Source organism: Helianthus annuus, chromosome 6 (assembly GCF_002127325.2).
Source record: "Helianthus annuus cultivar XRQ/B chromosome 6, HanXRQr2.0-SUNRISE, whole genome shotgun sequence".
NCBI lineage: Eukaryota > Viridiplantae > Streptophyta > Magnoliopsida > Asterales > Asteraceae > Helianthus > Helianthus annuus.
In genome coordinates, this window is record NC_035438.2 from 20780976 (window position 1) to 20793310 (window position 12335).

Consider the following 12335-nt stretch of genomic DNA (forward strand, 5'->3'; position numbering starts at 1 on the left):
CTAGGCGTCGCTATCAATGCTCCGAATGTCGAAGCCAATAACTTCGAACTTCGGCCGCATTTGATACAAATGCTCCAAAACTCCGCAACCTTCCACGGGCTTGCGGACGAGGATCCCCATCTACATATAACTAATTTCTTGGAAATATGTGATACCTTTCGGATCAATGGAGCATCAAACGACGCCATCCGCCTCCGTATATTTCCCTTCTCACTAAAAGACCGAGCGAAAGCTTGGCTCAACGCCCTCCCGGCTGGATCGGTAAACACCTGGGATGAACTAGCCCAAAAATTTCTATATAAGTATTTCCCTCCTGCTAAAACTGCTAAGTTAATGACTGAAATTAATACATATTCACAAGAGGACGGGGAATCCTTATATGAAACTTGGGAAAGGTTCAAGGAGCTATTACGCAAGTGTCCCCATCACGGCCTCGCAATATGGCAACAAGTATCCACTTTCTATAATGGATTGTTGCCACACACTAGGCAGACACTTGATTCTAGCTCCGGGGGACTTTTAGGTAACCGACGCCCACACGAAATATATAATCAGATTGAGGAAATTGCTCAAACCAATTTTCAATGGCATACCCCCCGGGGAAATAAGTCTATCGCCCCGGGCGCCCATAAGGTCGACGAAAGCACTTCTTTACAAGCCCAAATCGAGGCCCTTTCTTCAAAAATAAAAAAATTAGAAATGACAAAAACAGTCTCGGTTATGGCTTGTGAAGGATGTGGTGGGTCACATGAAAATTGGAGTTGCATGAAAGAAACGGACGATCAACAAGAAATGGTAAACTACATTGATAATAGACCTAGGCCGTCGGGTCCCCCAACGGGAACTTACAACCAAGGATGGCGAAACCACCCAAACCTCAGTTGGAGGGAACCCGGCAATAGTAGTAACCAACAAACCCAACGAACAAACTTTCAGCAACCAAGAAACGAGTCACAAAATTTCACTCAACAACAAGGTGGACGAGAAAGGCTCGAAGATACTGTATCTCGCCTCGTCTCTGACACTGATAAGAAAAACTCGGAAAGATTTCTACAATTAGAATCTAATTTTAGGAATCAACAAGCTAGCATTCAAAACATAGAAAAACAATTAAATCAAATAGCTCAAAATTTTTCCAAGAGACCGCAAGGCGCATTACCTAGCAATACCGAAACAAACCCAAAGGCGCAAGTTCACCTCATCACACTACGAAACCGCACCGTAGGGCCTGCAGAAGTGCCACCGCCAACGGAAGAAACAGTACCGACACCTCTGCAGGAGAAGAACTCTCCTCCATCACCAGAGCCTACCAAGGCTCCTCGAGTTCCGTACCCCGGTAGGTTAATTCGTCAAAAGACAAATGAGCAATTCGCAAAATTCGAAAGTCTGTTAAAACAATTGCATGTCAATATTCCTTTTATCGAAGTCCTAACCCAAACGCCCAAATACTCTAAATTCATGAGGGACTTCCTTACGCATAAGAAGAAAATTGAAAATTTGCAATTAGTCAATTTACGCGAAGAATGCTCTGCCCTCGTGCTCAATAAACTTCCCCAAAAGAAAATCGATCCCGGAAGCTTCACGATTCCGTGCTCAATAGGGGAATCGCCCGTTCGCAATGCCTTAGCCGACCTAGGGGCTAGCATTAACCTCATGCCCTCATCAATGTTCAAAAGACTCGGCTTGGGAACCACGAGCCCTACAAAAATGAGCATACAACTCGCTGATCGATCCGTCAAATTCCCACAAGGTGTCATCGAGAATGTCTTGGTAAAGGTAAGCAGATTCGTTTATCCAGCTGACTTTGTCATACTCGATATGGAGGAAGACACCGAGGTCCCCCTTATACTAGGGAGACCCTTCCTTGCCACAGCCCAAGCAGTGGTAGATATGAATGACGGGACACTCACCTTGAGGTATGGGGATGATGAAGTGAAGTTCGGAGTTGGGAAGAGAATAGAGGACGACGACCCGGTCAATTACATGAAGGTTATTGATTCGAGCTTGGATGCTGCTCTCCGACGGTGTAACATGGGACGCCAGGCATCCCACTCAGAAAATATATAACCTCGAATCGGGTCTAGCCAAGGACCCTTATAAACGTGGCGCACCACGGAGGCATTCCGCGGAACTATCCTTAGTTTAGTTTAATCTTTTAGTTTTCTTTTGCAGAATAAAACACACTCATGGTGGTAATGGATGAAAAGGGGAACGAGAAAAATGGACCCATGCACGAAGAACAGAGCAACCCGACACAAATCTCCATCACAGAAGGCTCAACACGGGCCGTGCCCAACCAACACGACCCCGTGCTGAGCCACCTGCAGAAAAACACCCAGTTCAGGTAACTAGACAACGGGCCGTGTTCAGCGGACACGCCCCCGTGTCCAGGCTTCTGTTTTAATTCTTTAATTTTTGTTACTGGCACCTGACCACGGGGCCGTGCCCGGTTACCACGGGGCCGTGTCCAGGATGCCAGTAACATAAATCTTTGCTTTTTAACATACTTTTACACATTCTAATCAACCAAAAACCTTATTTTTGGACACATTGAGGACAATGTGTAATTTAAGTGTGGGGGGATGCTAAAACCTTGAATTTTGCAAATCCTAAATACAAGCCTTACACAAAACTCTATTGGAACCGCTAAACACCCCAAATTTTTTTCAAAAACTTTTTCATTTTTTTTTCATTTACTTGTCTTAGTTTAACTTGGGAATAACAAGTTCTAAAAAGGTTATATTTTTACAAATTTACAACCGATAGCGTCGTGATAACAAAGAACCAACATAAGAAAATTACGAAACGGCATAACAAGTCTAGTTAAAAATTCGATTATATATACTTGATCACATTAAAAACCCATTCCCACAAAAGTGAGTTTTGAGCCTTTATTGAGCATAAAAATATACATATTTAGACTAAATGCTCATTTTTCGTTTCTTGTGTGAATAGCAGCTTGGTTCTTACAACTCTAGAACTTGCCACGACAATACATTCCCGGTCCTTACCAACTTAAACCCAAGTAAGTAAGTGATGGAAGCATTAGGACTAACCATATTTTTCTTTCTAAACCATTATTTTTCATTTTTTTTACCACCTACCCAAAATCCCCCTAGATAACCCCTTTGAGCCTAAACCTTTCATTTCATTACCCCAAAACTCTTTTTACCCACCAAAAAACCCTTTTTTTTTTATTTTTCACCCTTTATTTTAGTAACAAGCTCGGTTTTTCGTAAACTCGCCTTTTTATGTGATGAAAAAAAAACGATGATGAAGTCAAAAACAAACAAAAGCTATATAAAAGCTTGTTTGGAGAAATACTTCAAAAATAAAAAGTCACTAAAAACAAGGTATGTCACGGAAACCGACGCTTTTTACGATTTTCGCCCTTTTTTCTAACTAACCCAACCGACCACCTTTAACCCAAACCTAACCCCTCACCCCAAAAGTCCTCTTGATATTTACAAAGGTAAAAAGTTAAAAAGGAGGAGGATTGATTGCTTGGCAAGCCTATGGAAGGCGTAAGTTCCATGCCGCTCACGAGTGATTCACTAAAAAATTTACACCATCGGCCGAGTGTTGAGTGATCTCCCGCGAGGTATGTGAACTTGTATATAAATGGAATTTTAATAAGGCATGCTATGCCCGAATAAGTAATTTATCTTATGAAACGTTCAAAATAAATCATAACGAATAGGATTGTAAATAAATAAAAATAAAACTTACAAGGACCTTGGATTCCCGACACTCTAGGACAAGCTAAAAACTTTCTCTTCTACCTATTCCATTTGGGAGTGTAAGCCACATTTAAAGAGTTTTGCTTGAGGACAAGCAAAAGTTCAAGTGTGGGGGTATTTGATGTGTGTAAAATGCAACATATAAATCACATCAATTAAGGCATAAAACTAACCCTTTTTAAGTACTAATGTTGGAAAAAGAGTGTTTTTGTCTTTCTTTTGTATTTTCAGGATGAAATGAGCTCAAAATCACAAAAGAAGCAAAAAGACAACTAATTCTAGCATAAATACAAGAAAAGGAATAAAAGTAGACTGCCCGGACCCTCAACGGCACCCCCCAAGGCAAAGAAGAGAAAACAGAAGACTGAACACGCCCCGTGTCCAGCGAACACGGGGCCGTGCCCAAGAAGCAGCAGAAAAGACAAACTAGTAGAAGCTTCCATTGCCCACCACGGGGCCGTGTCCAGCGGGCACGGGGGCGTGGTGAAAGTACAGCAGGCGCATTAATTGTAATTGCGAATTACAATTAATGAAGAGAGAGAGTGTCAGATGGGCACGGGGGCGTGTCCAGCGGACACGGGGCCATGCCCAGCCTTCTGTTCAGCCTATAAATAGGGGTGCTTGGTTTCATTCCATCTCATCCCATGGCACACCACCTCTCTCACACTTCATCCACCACCCACCACCACCATAACACCATCATCCACCACCATCATCCATTGTCCATCATAGAGTGTGTGAGTCGTCTCGGGATCCAAGATTGATCGTAAGAGTTCTTGACAATCAAGGCCATGTTTGCCTAAGTCTCTTACATCACTTGGTGAAGACAAGTGTTTAGTATAATACTTTTTATTTTTAATCTTTTGCACTTTTTATTTGGTTTTGTATTAATGACTTTAATAACTAGTTACTTATGTTGAAGGTGATCTTTCCTTATCGTTTGTCCGTGGTGTCTTGGCGTTATTTTACTGTCTATATAAAATAAAAGATTTTCACCATTCATATCTCCACGGTCTATATGGAGGTATGTTGGCTACCTGGTCGGAGGTTAAGGGAACGGTTTGGTAAGGGTCTTGCCCTTGTTCAGCGTTTAGAGGTCCTGCTTGGGACCTGGGTCAAATTTAGTAGGATCTCCTTCAATACCCATAGGTATTGGATGGCGGGGATCCAAACTCTTTGACCCCCTCATAAGTTAACTACTATTAATACTATAACCCGGCTATTTAGGACTGTATCCCTGCTGACTCAGACTACTTAGCCGAGGGTAACGTCACTACCGAAAGCGGGGCCTACCACAATTTGCATTAATAACTTAATTCATTATCTTTCAATAATCCGACCCTTTAGGATTGTATCCTTGCTGACTCAAACTACTGGGTTGAGGGTAACGTCGCCTTCAAAAGAGGGGCCTACTACAATAACTAAGATAATCTCTTAAACAAGTGCAAAAGTGCGAAAATAATCAAAGGTTATACTAACATACGTGTCGGATCCAAGTGATTCATCTTGTCTATTATTTTTTATTTTATTTTATTTTTCAGCATTTAGTTAGTTTTTATTTTTCTTAGTTTAAAACATTTTTTCTCACCTTTTTGATTTGATCAGACGTTGAGGATAAACCGGTATTAAAAGCTCTTGTGTCCTTGGACGACCTCGGTATCTTACCAACACTATACTACGTCCACGATGGGTGCACTTGCCCATATGTGTGTTTAGTGTTAGTAAATATCGTGTTTTATAAATTTAAAACTTGGCTAAAAGTGTAAAAAGGGCTTAAATACACATCTAAAATATAACACACTTCACGCACATCAAAGCAAGTCCATGCTTAAGTATGTATGACACCCACGTAAGCGAATCCCTCGGATTCCACTCGCGTACGGGTACGTATGTAAGAAGCATGAGTATATATGAAATTATGAGCATAAATATAAGTTTAAGTATGAACATTCACGTAAGTATGAGTATAGACATAAAATGTACAAGTAGTATGAGTATAAGTATAAATATAAGCATAAAACGTATGAGTATAAGTGTGGGTACGAAAGATAAAAGTTACGTATATAGTGTACATTGGAGCATAACGAATTTGGACATATAAAACGCTTGAGAAATTTGAATATGTAAAACGAATGATATAAGTGATTTCGTCGCGAGGTGTCGATTAAAACGTGTATGATGATATACATGTATAGCTGTGTAAGTGAAATGTTGAGTTTATTGAATCAAAATAGATCGAGTTTGATTTGGAAGGTAGAATATAGTTTGTAAATGTAGAGAGCATGAAGTACTCATTGGTCAAGCATAATGTATTTTGTAATGAATGGAAATGCTACTTTTGTTTTAAAAGAGTTTACGTAATCCGAAGATGGTCGGTCCCCAAGAAGTCTTCTTGCCCACGTGTTTTGTAAATTAGTGTAGGAAAAGGTTTTCAATAAAAGTAAGTTCGTTTCATTAAACAAGAAATTATGAATTTAGGAGGTTCTTGTGAAAACGAGGATCCTTAGGAAAAGAATTTTAGCAAAAGGACTTAGTGATTTAAAAGTTCTAACAAATGATTTGTTGAGGTAGAAAAGAGTATTTAGTAAAACGATCATATAACATCTATAAGATTTTATAAGTATTTGAGAAAGGTTGGTTTGATTTTGATTAAGAGTAGAAGTCCCTAGCATGATGGTATAATGTGAACGTGTTTTATTTATTAAATCGGACATGAAGTTCATGGGCAAGAGATTCAATGGACCGATTGAATTGATAGGTAGCATTTCGTAGGGTTTGGAAATTTGTGAAATTAAACGTTTTAAGGCATGATTAAGAATCTCGTGTGTATGAGTTAAGTGAAAGTAGGTTGTAGGGCAAGAAGTACGTTTGATAAAACAATGTATTTTGAATTTAATATAGGTAGGTATTTCGATAAATGATAAATGATTTAGGTATAAAACATGATCGGATTTGCATACTAGGATATTTTGAGGTAAGGTTTTGGTAACGATCACCTAGGTAAGGGAATCACCCCAAACTCGTCGATGAAGTCGTTTTAAGAAAAGAAGAAGTGGAGCTAATCGTCAAGGTAAGGAATTCACTCCTATCTTGATGATATGCCTCTGTTTTGGTGTTACAAAGCATGTAAACAAAATGGAGTGACGTTTTGAAATCATGCATATGTATAAATGTATGAAAAAGATTTAATATGTTGTGTGTGTGTGGAGTAAATATCGAAAGTAAATTCGAATTTGAAAGATTGCATCGTATAAAATAAATAGTAGAACACATGTTTGATTAAAATTTAAGATGGTTCAACCAAAGTGGTCGAAAAGTCTTTCGAGTTTGAGGAGCATGCTTTGGCCTAATAGGTGAAATACTCTCGCCGACAAGTCGGTTAACGGTATTTACCCTTCCAGTTACTACACATCACAAATCGATCGAAATCTCGAGACTTGGCGGGATTTATGAAAAACAAAAATCGAGGAGTGGAACTAGTCGATAAGGTGCGGGTTTCACCCCTAGCTTGGCGATTTCGTACCCTAAGTGTGGTTGGTACTCGTCGGGTCAAAATTTAATTTCGACGCGTTGACGAGGGTCCACTAGAATTTTAAAATTGAAATTCTTCATCAAGATGAGGACTTCACCCCTAACTTGATGATAAATCTCGTGTAAAAAGAATAGGTAGATTGAGAGTCGTTCACCAAATTGTGGGTTTCACGCCTAGCTTGGTGAAGTTGTCTCGTTTGTGTATTATGAGTGGTTTTGATTTTAGTATAAACGAGTAAAAGACATATGTTCAAAATAATGATAACAAGTATAAGTATCTCAAGAAATAATACGTAAAAGATATTTCAAGGGTAGCACATAAAGGATGGAATGATATAACAAGTGTAACACCTCGAAAATTTACGTCCAATAATGTATTGACACGTGTCCTAGGCTTTGCATATGCGAAAACAAACTTTAGAGGGACTAAAGTTGACAAACGGTGAAAACAATGGAACGTAAGGGTCCAAAGTGTCAACAATGGATAAATAGACTCTATGATAACCCTACATAATGTTTATAACCTTAAACGGATGGATCATGGATCATACGAAGCGGGAAATGCACGAAAGTGAGGAATTGCAAACTATAGGGGCCAAAAGTGTCAACATGTTGAATTTATACCTCTGAGTGAACTTTTGGCAGACCCGAAGCTTTGCAATGCTAAAATATACTCACTAGAATATGTGGTAAAAATTTCATGAAGTTTCGTTAACGTATGAGAAAGTTATGGCCAAAATCGTACTTGAGGGGTTAAAAGCGTCAACGTCGAATTTCATGGCTTTTCGGGTGAGCGCAAAGTTAACCGAGGACATTACCATGTTGGTAAATGTCCCAAGGTTCTTAAAAACCAAGTTTGGGGGTTTACGAGTCAAAATAAATGGCCAAATCATCGTAACCGAAGAACAGGGACCAAAACTGCAACTTTTAAGCAAAGTTTGGGATCTGCAGACCTTAGGCGGCCCGCCTGGACTGCCTTAAGCGGGCCGCGTGCCCCTGCCAGCATCAGAAATGCGCGAAATTGTGTTTTTGGGTCAGTTTTGTGAGTTGAGAACAGCTGGTTTCACCTCCCATTTGCACCAATAGATAGCCATGCATGTAAGGACACCTGGAAGCTTCTCATAACACCTGAATTCCCATTATAATTCAGATCAAAGCTTCATTTGGGGGCACTTGAGTTAGAGAACAAGAACAGCACAACTTGCAAAACTTCACAAGGCTTTCCAGGAGCAATCTGATCGGCAAGGCTACTTCCAAGTCCTATCTAGACTTCATTAGGACCCTTGTAAGCATTCATATCATTCTCTAATTCGTTCTAGCTTCGATATTAGCCAAAAGTCAATCCGTTGTTCATATAGTTTGACTTTTCGATTAAACGAGTTTGGCTCTGTCATTTCTCAAATTGAAACCACTTATAAGTTGGTATTTATGTGGGAAACAAACCCTCAAAAGGGTATTCTCTGATTCCCACTCTAAGCATGCTATTTGTCGAGTCAAAGTTGTTCTTAAAAAGTCAACAGAAATCGTTTTTGCGAAATATAGCATAAATGGTAATGTAGATGACATGCAATCAGTTTGATCATCAAAAATAACTTTATAATAAATATAAGAATGTGTTTTACCATAATCAACTCGACAATCTTTGGTATAAACTCGGATCGGAACCGAAAGTCTTATAAAACGACTTTTTCGTAGACTATCGATTCGGATCCGTGCATGCATGTTTGAGATCTGTATTAGAGTGTATTTTTTACCATTTTCATTTTAGTTTAACTCTCTGGAATTTTTACATCTTGAGTCTATGCTTAACCGATTCATATGCATGTTTCCGATTTATGCTTAAAGTTGACTATTTTGCCCTTTTTGATATAAAACGTGATTTTTGGAAAAGTGAAAGAGTAGAAATCTTTATTATTAATTTATAAACTTGCACCGAAAATTTGAGATCAGTTGGTGGTCCAGATTTTGAGTTATGGCCGATAGCGTAAAACTATATCTTTATGTTAAATAAACGGCGCATTTAGCGTATAACCTATTTCAGGCCACTTTTCGATATAAAACTTTTTACCCACTGATGTTATATAATATTCTGGGATTTTTGAAGATTTTTATTTAATTTTTGGCTGATCGGATCATACGTCGCTAAGTCGATTCGGTTAATGCCGGTTTTGACCGTTTAAGCCATAAAATGAGTTTTATACATCCTTTTGACCCCAAACCTTTTTCTACTGATTTTATTTATTAAATAAATTATTTTGAGCATTCTGGAAATATAAAAATCTCAGCTTTCTTTTAAAAACCCGGAAACGGCTCTAAATCGCATTTTTAAGCGTTTTTACCGCATAGTATGCGTTATACCTATATTAAACATATAAGGATTATACCTACTGATGTATTTAGTGTATTTTTATAAAATAACAGTAAGTATAAATGTTTGAACTCAGATTCCCAGTTTTTGCATTTTTAGCCCTTGTGAAATTACTAAAATACCCCTACGGTGCATAGTTTGATTTTAAATGATAAGTTTTGTATATGGGTCATACCCTACTGTTATAATATGTCAAACTAAGTATATTTACTGTATAAATCAGACCCGTAACTCAGATTTCCAATTTAACTCTTTTATAATCTTTTAAATGACCAAAATGCCCTTATGAGGCATAAATTGAGTTTAAATTTATTCGGGGCATAATAGAACATAGCTTGCTGATATTATATCATATTTAAAGCATATTATCTCAGGGAACTTGCATATGACTCTTTTGCCTACCCGTAACGCTCTTTTAGCGCTCGGTTCGGTTTATGCAACTAGTTTGCATAAATTGACCGAAGCGGGTCAAACGTTATCATTTTTGTCTCAAAATCCAGAATGTATTTAGTATACCCATATTATACAAGTATTCAAACTTATCAGGTCTAAATCACGTTCTATCCGGTCTTCGCTTAATCGTGCGCTTGAACCGTATATTTCCTTAAAACTAACCGGTCTAAGCTTAGGCTTAATTAAAGACCCGTTAGTATTCTAGTTGGTTATTTATACCATCGTTCCAGACTAGAGCCTTCCGGTAAATTGTACCTACGCTTACTTAAGTGAATACGGCTGAGTTATTATAATTCTTGCTATTTAAGACAGGAGCTAGCTCAGGTAAATACTCTTAACTTATTTTCCCTATTACGGGCTTGGGATACGGTAATATAAATACCGCATGGTCAGGTGTGGGATTCGAAGACCAATGAGTTGGGAAATCCAAATAACCTGTTTTAATTCGTATTGCTTGACTGAAACATTGGGGGTTAATGCGACCGTGTCCTGGATATCCTTGACTCATTAAATGCAATGGCCACGACCTAAGCACGGGGTGTAGGCATACACCTGACAGATGCTTTATGCTTATTACTTGATTATACCCAATAAGGGATTCCCAATAGGGGAATCGTGGTGTGTCGGTTAATCTTGAACCGGCATAGGACCGGGCCCCGTATGTAGAGCAAGTTATGTAAAACTGATAACATGAGATATAGTTTGTCCCAAGTATAAAAGATTAATCTTGCCTTGTGCATTTTAATCAAGAGTCAAAATAGTTTTGTGCCTTGTGCGCCTAAACCAATTTTCATAAACTCTTTTCAAATGAGTCAGTTGAGTGTATTTACCAGTGAAAACTGACGTATTTTCCAAAGTCTAAGTGACAGGTACAAGTACGTAATAGGCTGGAAGCTGCTCAGGGCGTTAATAAGGAATCTTGCAAGTTCTAGGCGTCTAAAGCTGTTGAACAATATTTAAGTTTTAAGATCCGCCTGTGGATCCTCTACTTTCCGTTGTAATACTTGATATTACTTTATATTCGGATCGTATTATATTTATCTTTTGCTTCCGCTGTGCATTTATATATTGTGTTGTTTGACTATGACGTTATCAACTACGTCACGATACCCCACACCTGGCCCACCGGTGACACGTGGAGATCGGGGTGTGACAGGTTGGTATCAGAGCCAACATTGAGTGAATTAAACACTAGCCTTTTGTGTTTAATCTCAATGACACGATAGCACATTCATTAACCTTCTGAGTCTAGACTTAACATAGGAATACCCTCATCTCTATTCGGAGAATTTTGTTTCCAATTCTATATATTCTTGATATGTCGTCAAGCAAAGAAGCCATAATGGAAATTCTCCCCATTAGAAGCCTAGGGAAGGCTGAGCTTCGTACCGCGACCAGGATTAACGTACGACCAAGGAGAGGACATTCAGAACAAAAATGAAGAAGAGACTCCTTTTACGGAAGATTGTTTCCTTAAAGTCTTTATAGCGATATTTATCTTTTGGTCCCTTTGAGGACAACACCATTTCTTTTAAGTCCCTTTTTGGACAAATCTATACCTCTTTTAAAACCATTGGGATGTTTTATCTAAATTTCGTTTATATCATTTATATGAATATAATATATGAAGTAAATTAAAATAACAATTCTGTTATAAGATCTACCGTTATAATAAAATGGAAAAAAATCTAAAAAGGACAAGACCTAGCCTCGTGTCATATTAAGACCCGGCCAAGATGGCAGTTCCTCAATTTAGATTCAGATCCTTATTAACATTTCAATTTAAAAATTTGTTCTGCGGTAATTATAAACTCAGAATCTTAAGAGTGAAACCTAGCCTTCGGGTCAATTATAAGACCGGGCCAAGATGGTAAGACCTGTTTAAAAGATTCATATCCCAGTCAACATCTGAAAACATGTTAACACTCTCGGCAGATGTGATTCGTTGGAAATCACACACGTTATTAAGGATTCTTCAAAAGATTCCTAACCCAGTTTAATGATCTCTGAATCCTGGGTTTACATCATCAATTAAGATGATCATATTTTAACCATACGTGGTAATATAGTGCCTACGGGTAATAAATTTGAAAATTGGGATTTATTTAAAATTCCCTGTAAGTAAAATAGCCATCCATTAAGGATGAAGTGCCTACGGGTAATAAATTTGAAAATTGGGATTTATTTAAAATTCCCTGTAAGTAGAATAGCCATCCATTAAGGATGAAGTGCCTACGGGTAAT

At 38.4% G+C, this 12335-nt stretch overlaps 1 non-coding gene across 1 annotated transcript; it reads right to left on the bottom strand.

Moving 5' to 3' along the window:
- Nucleotides 1-327: 327 nt before the first annotated feature.
- LOC118479976 lies at nucleotides 328-434 on the bottom strand. Its single transcript, XR_004861618.1, has one exon. It is a non-coding gene; the product is annotated as a small nucleolar RNA R71 (small nucleolar RNA).
- Nucleotides 435-12335: the final 11901 nt, after the last annotated feature.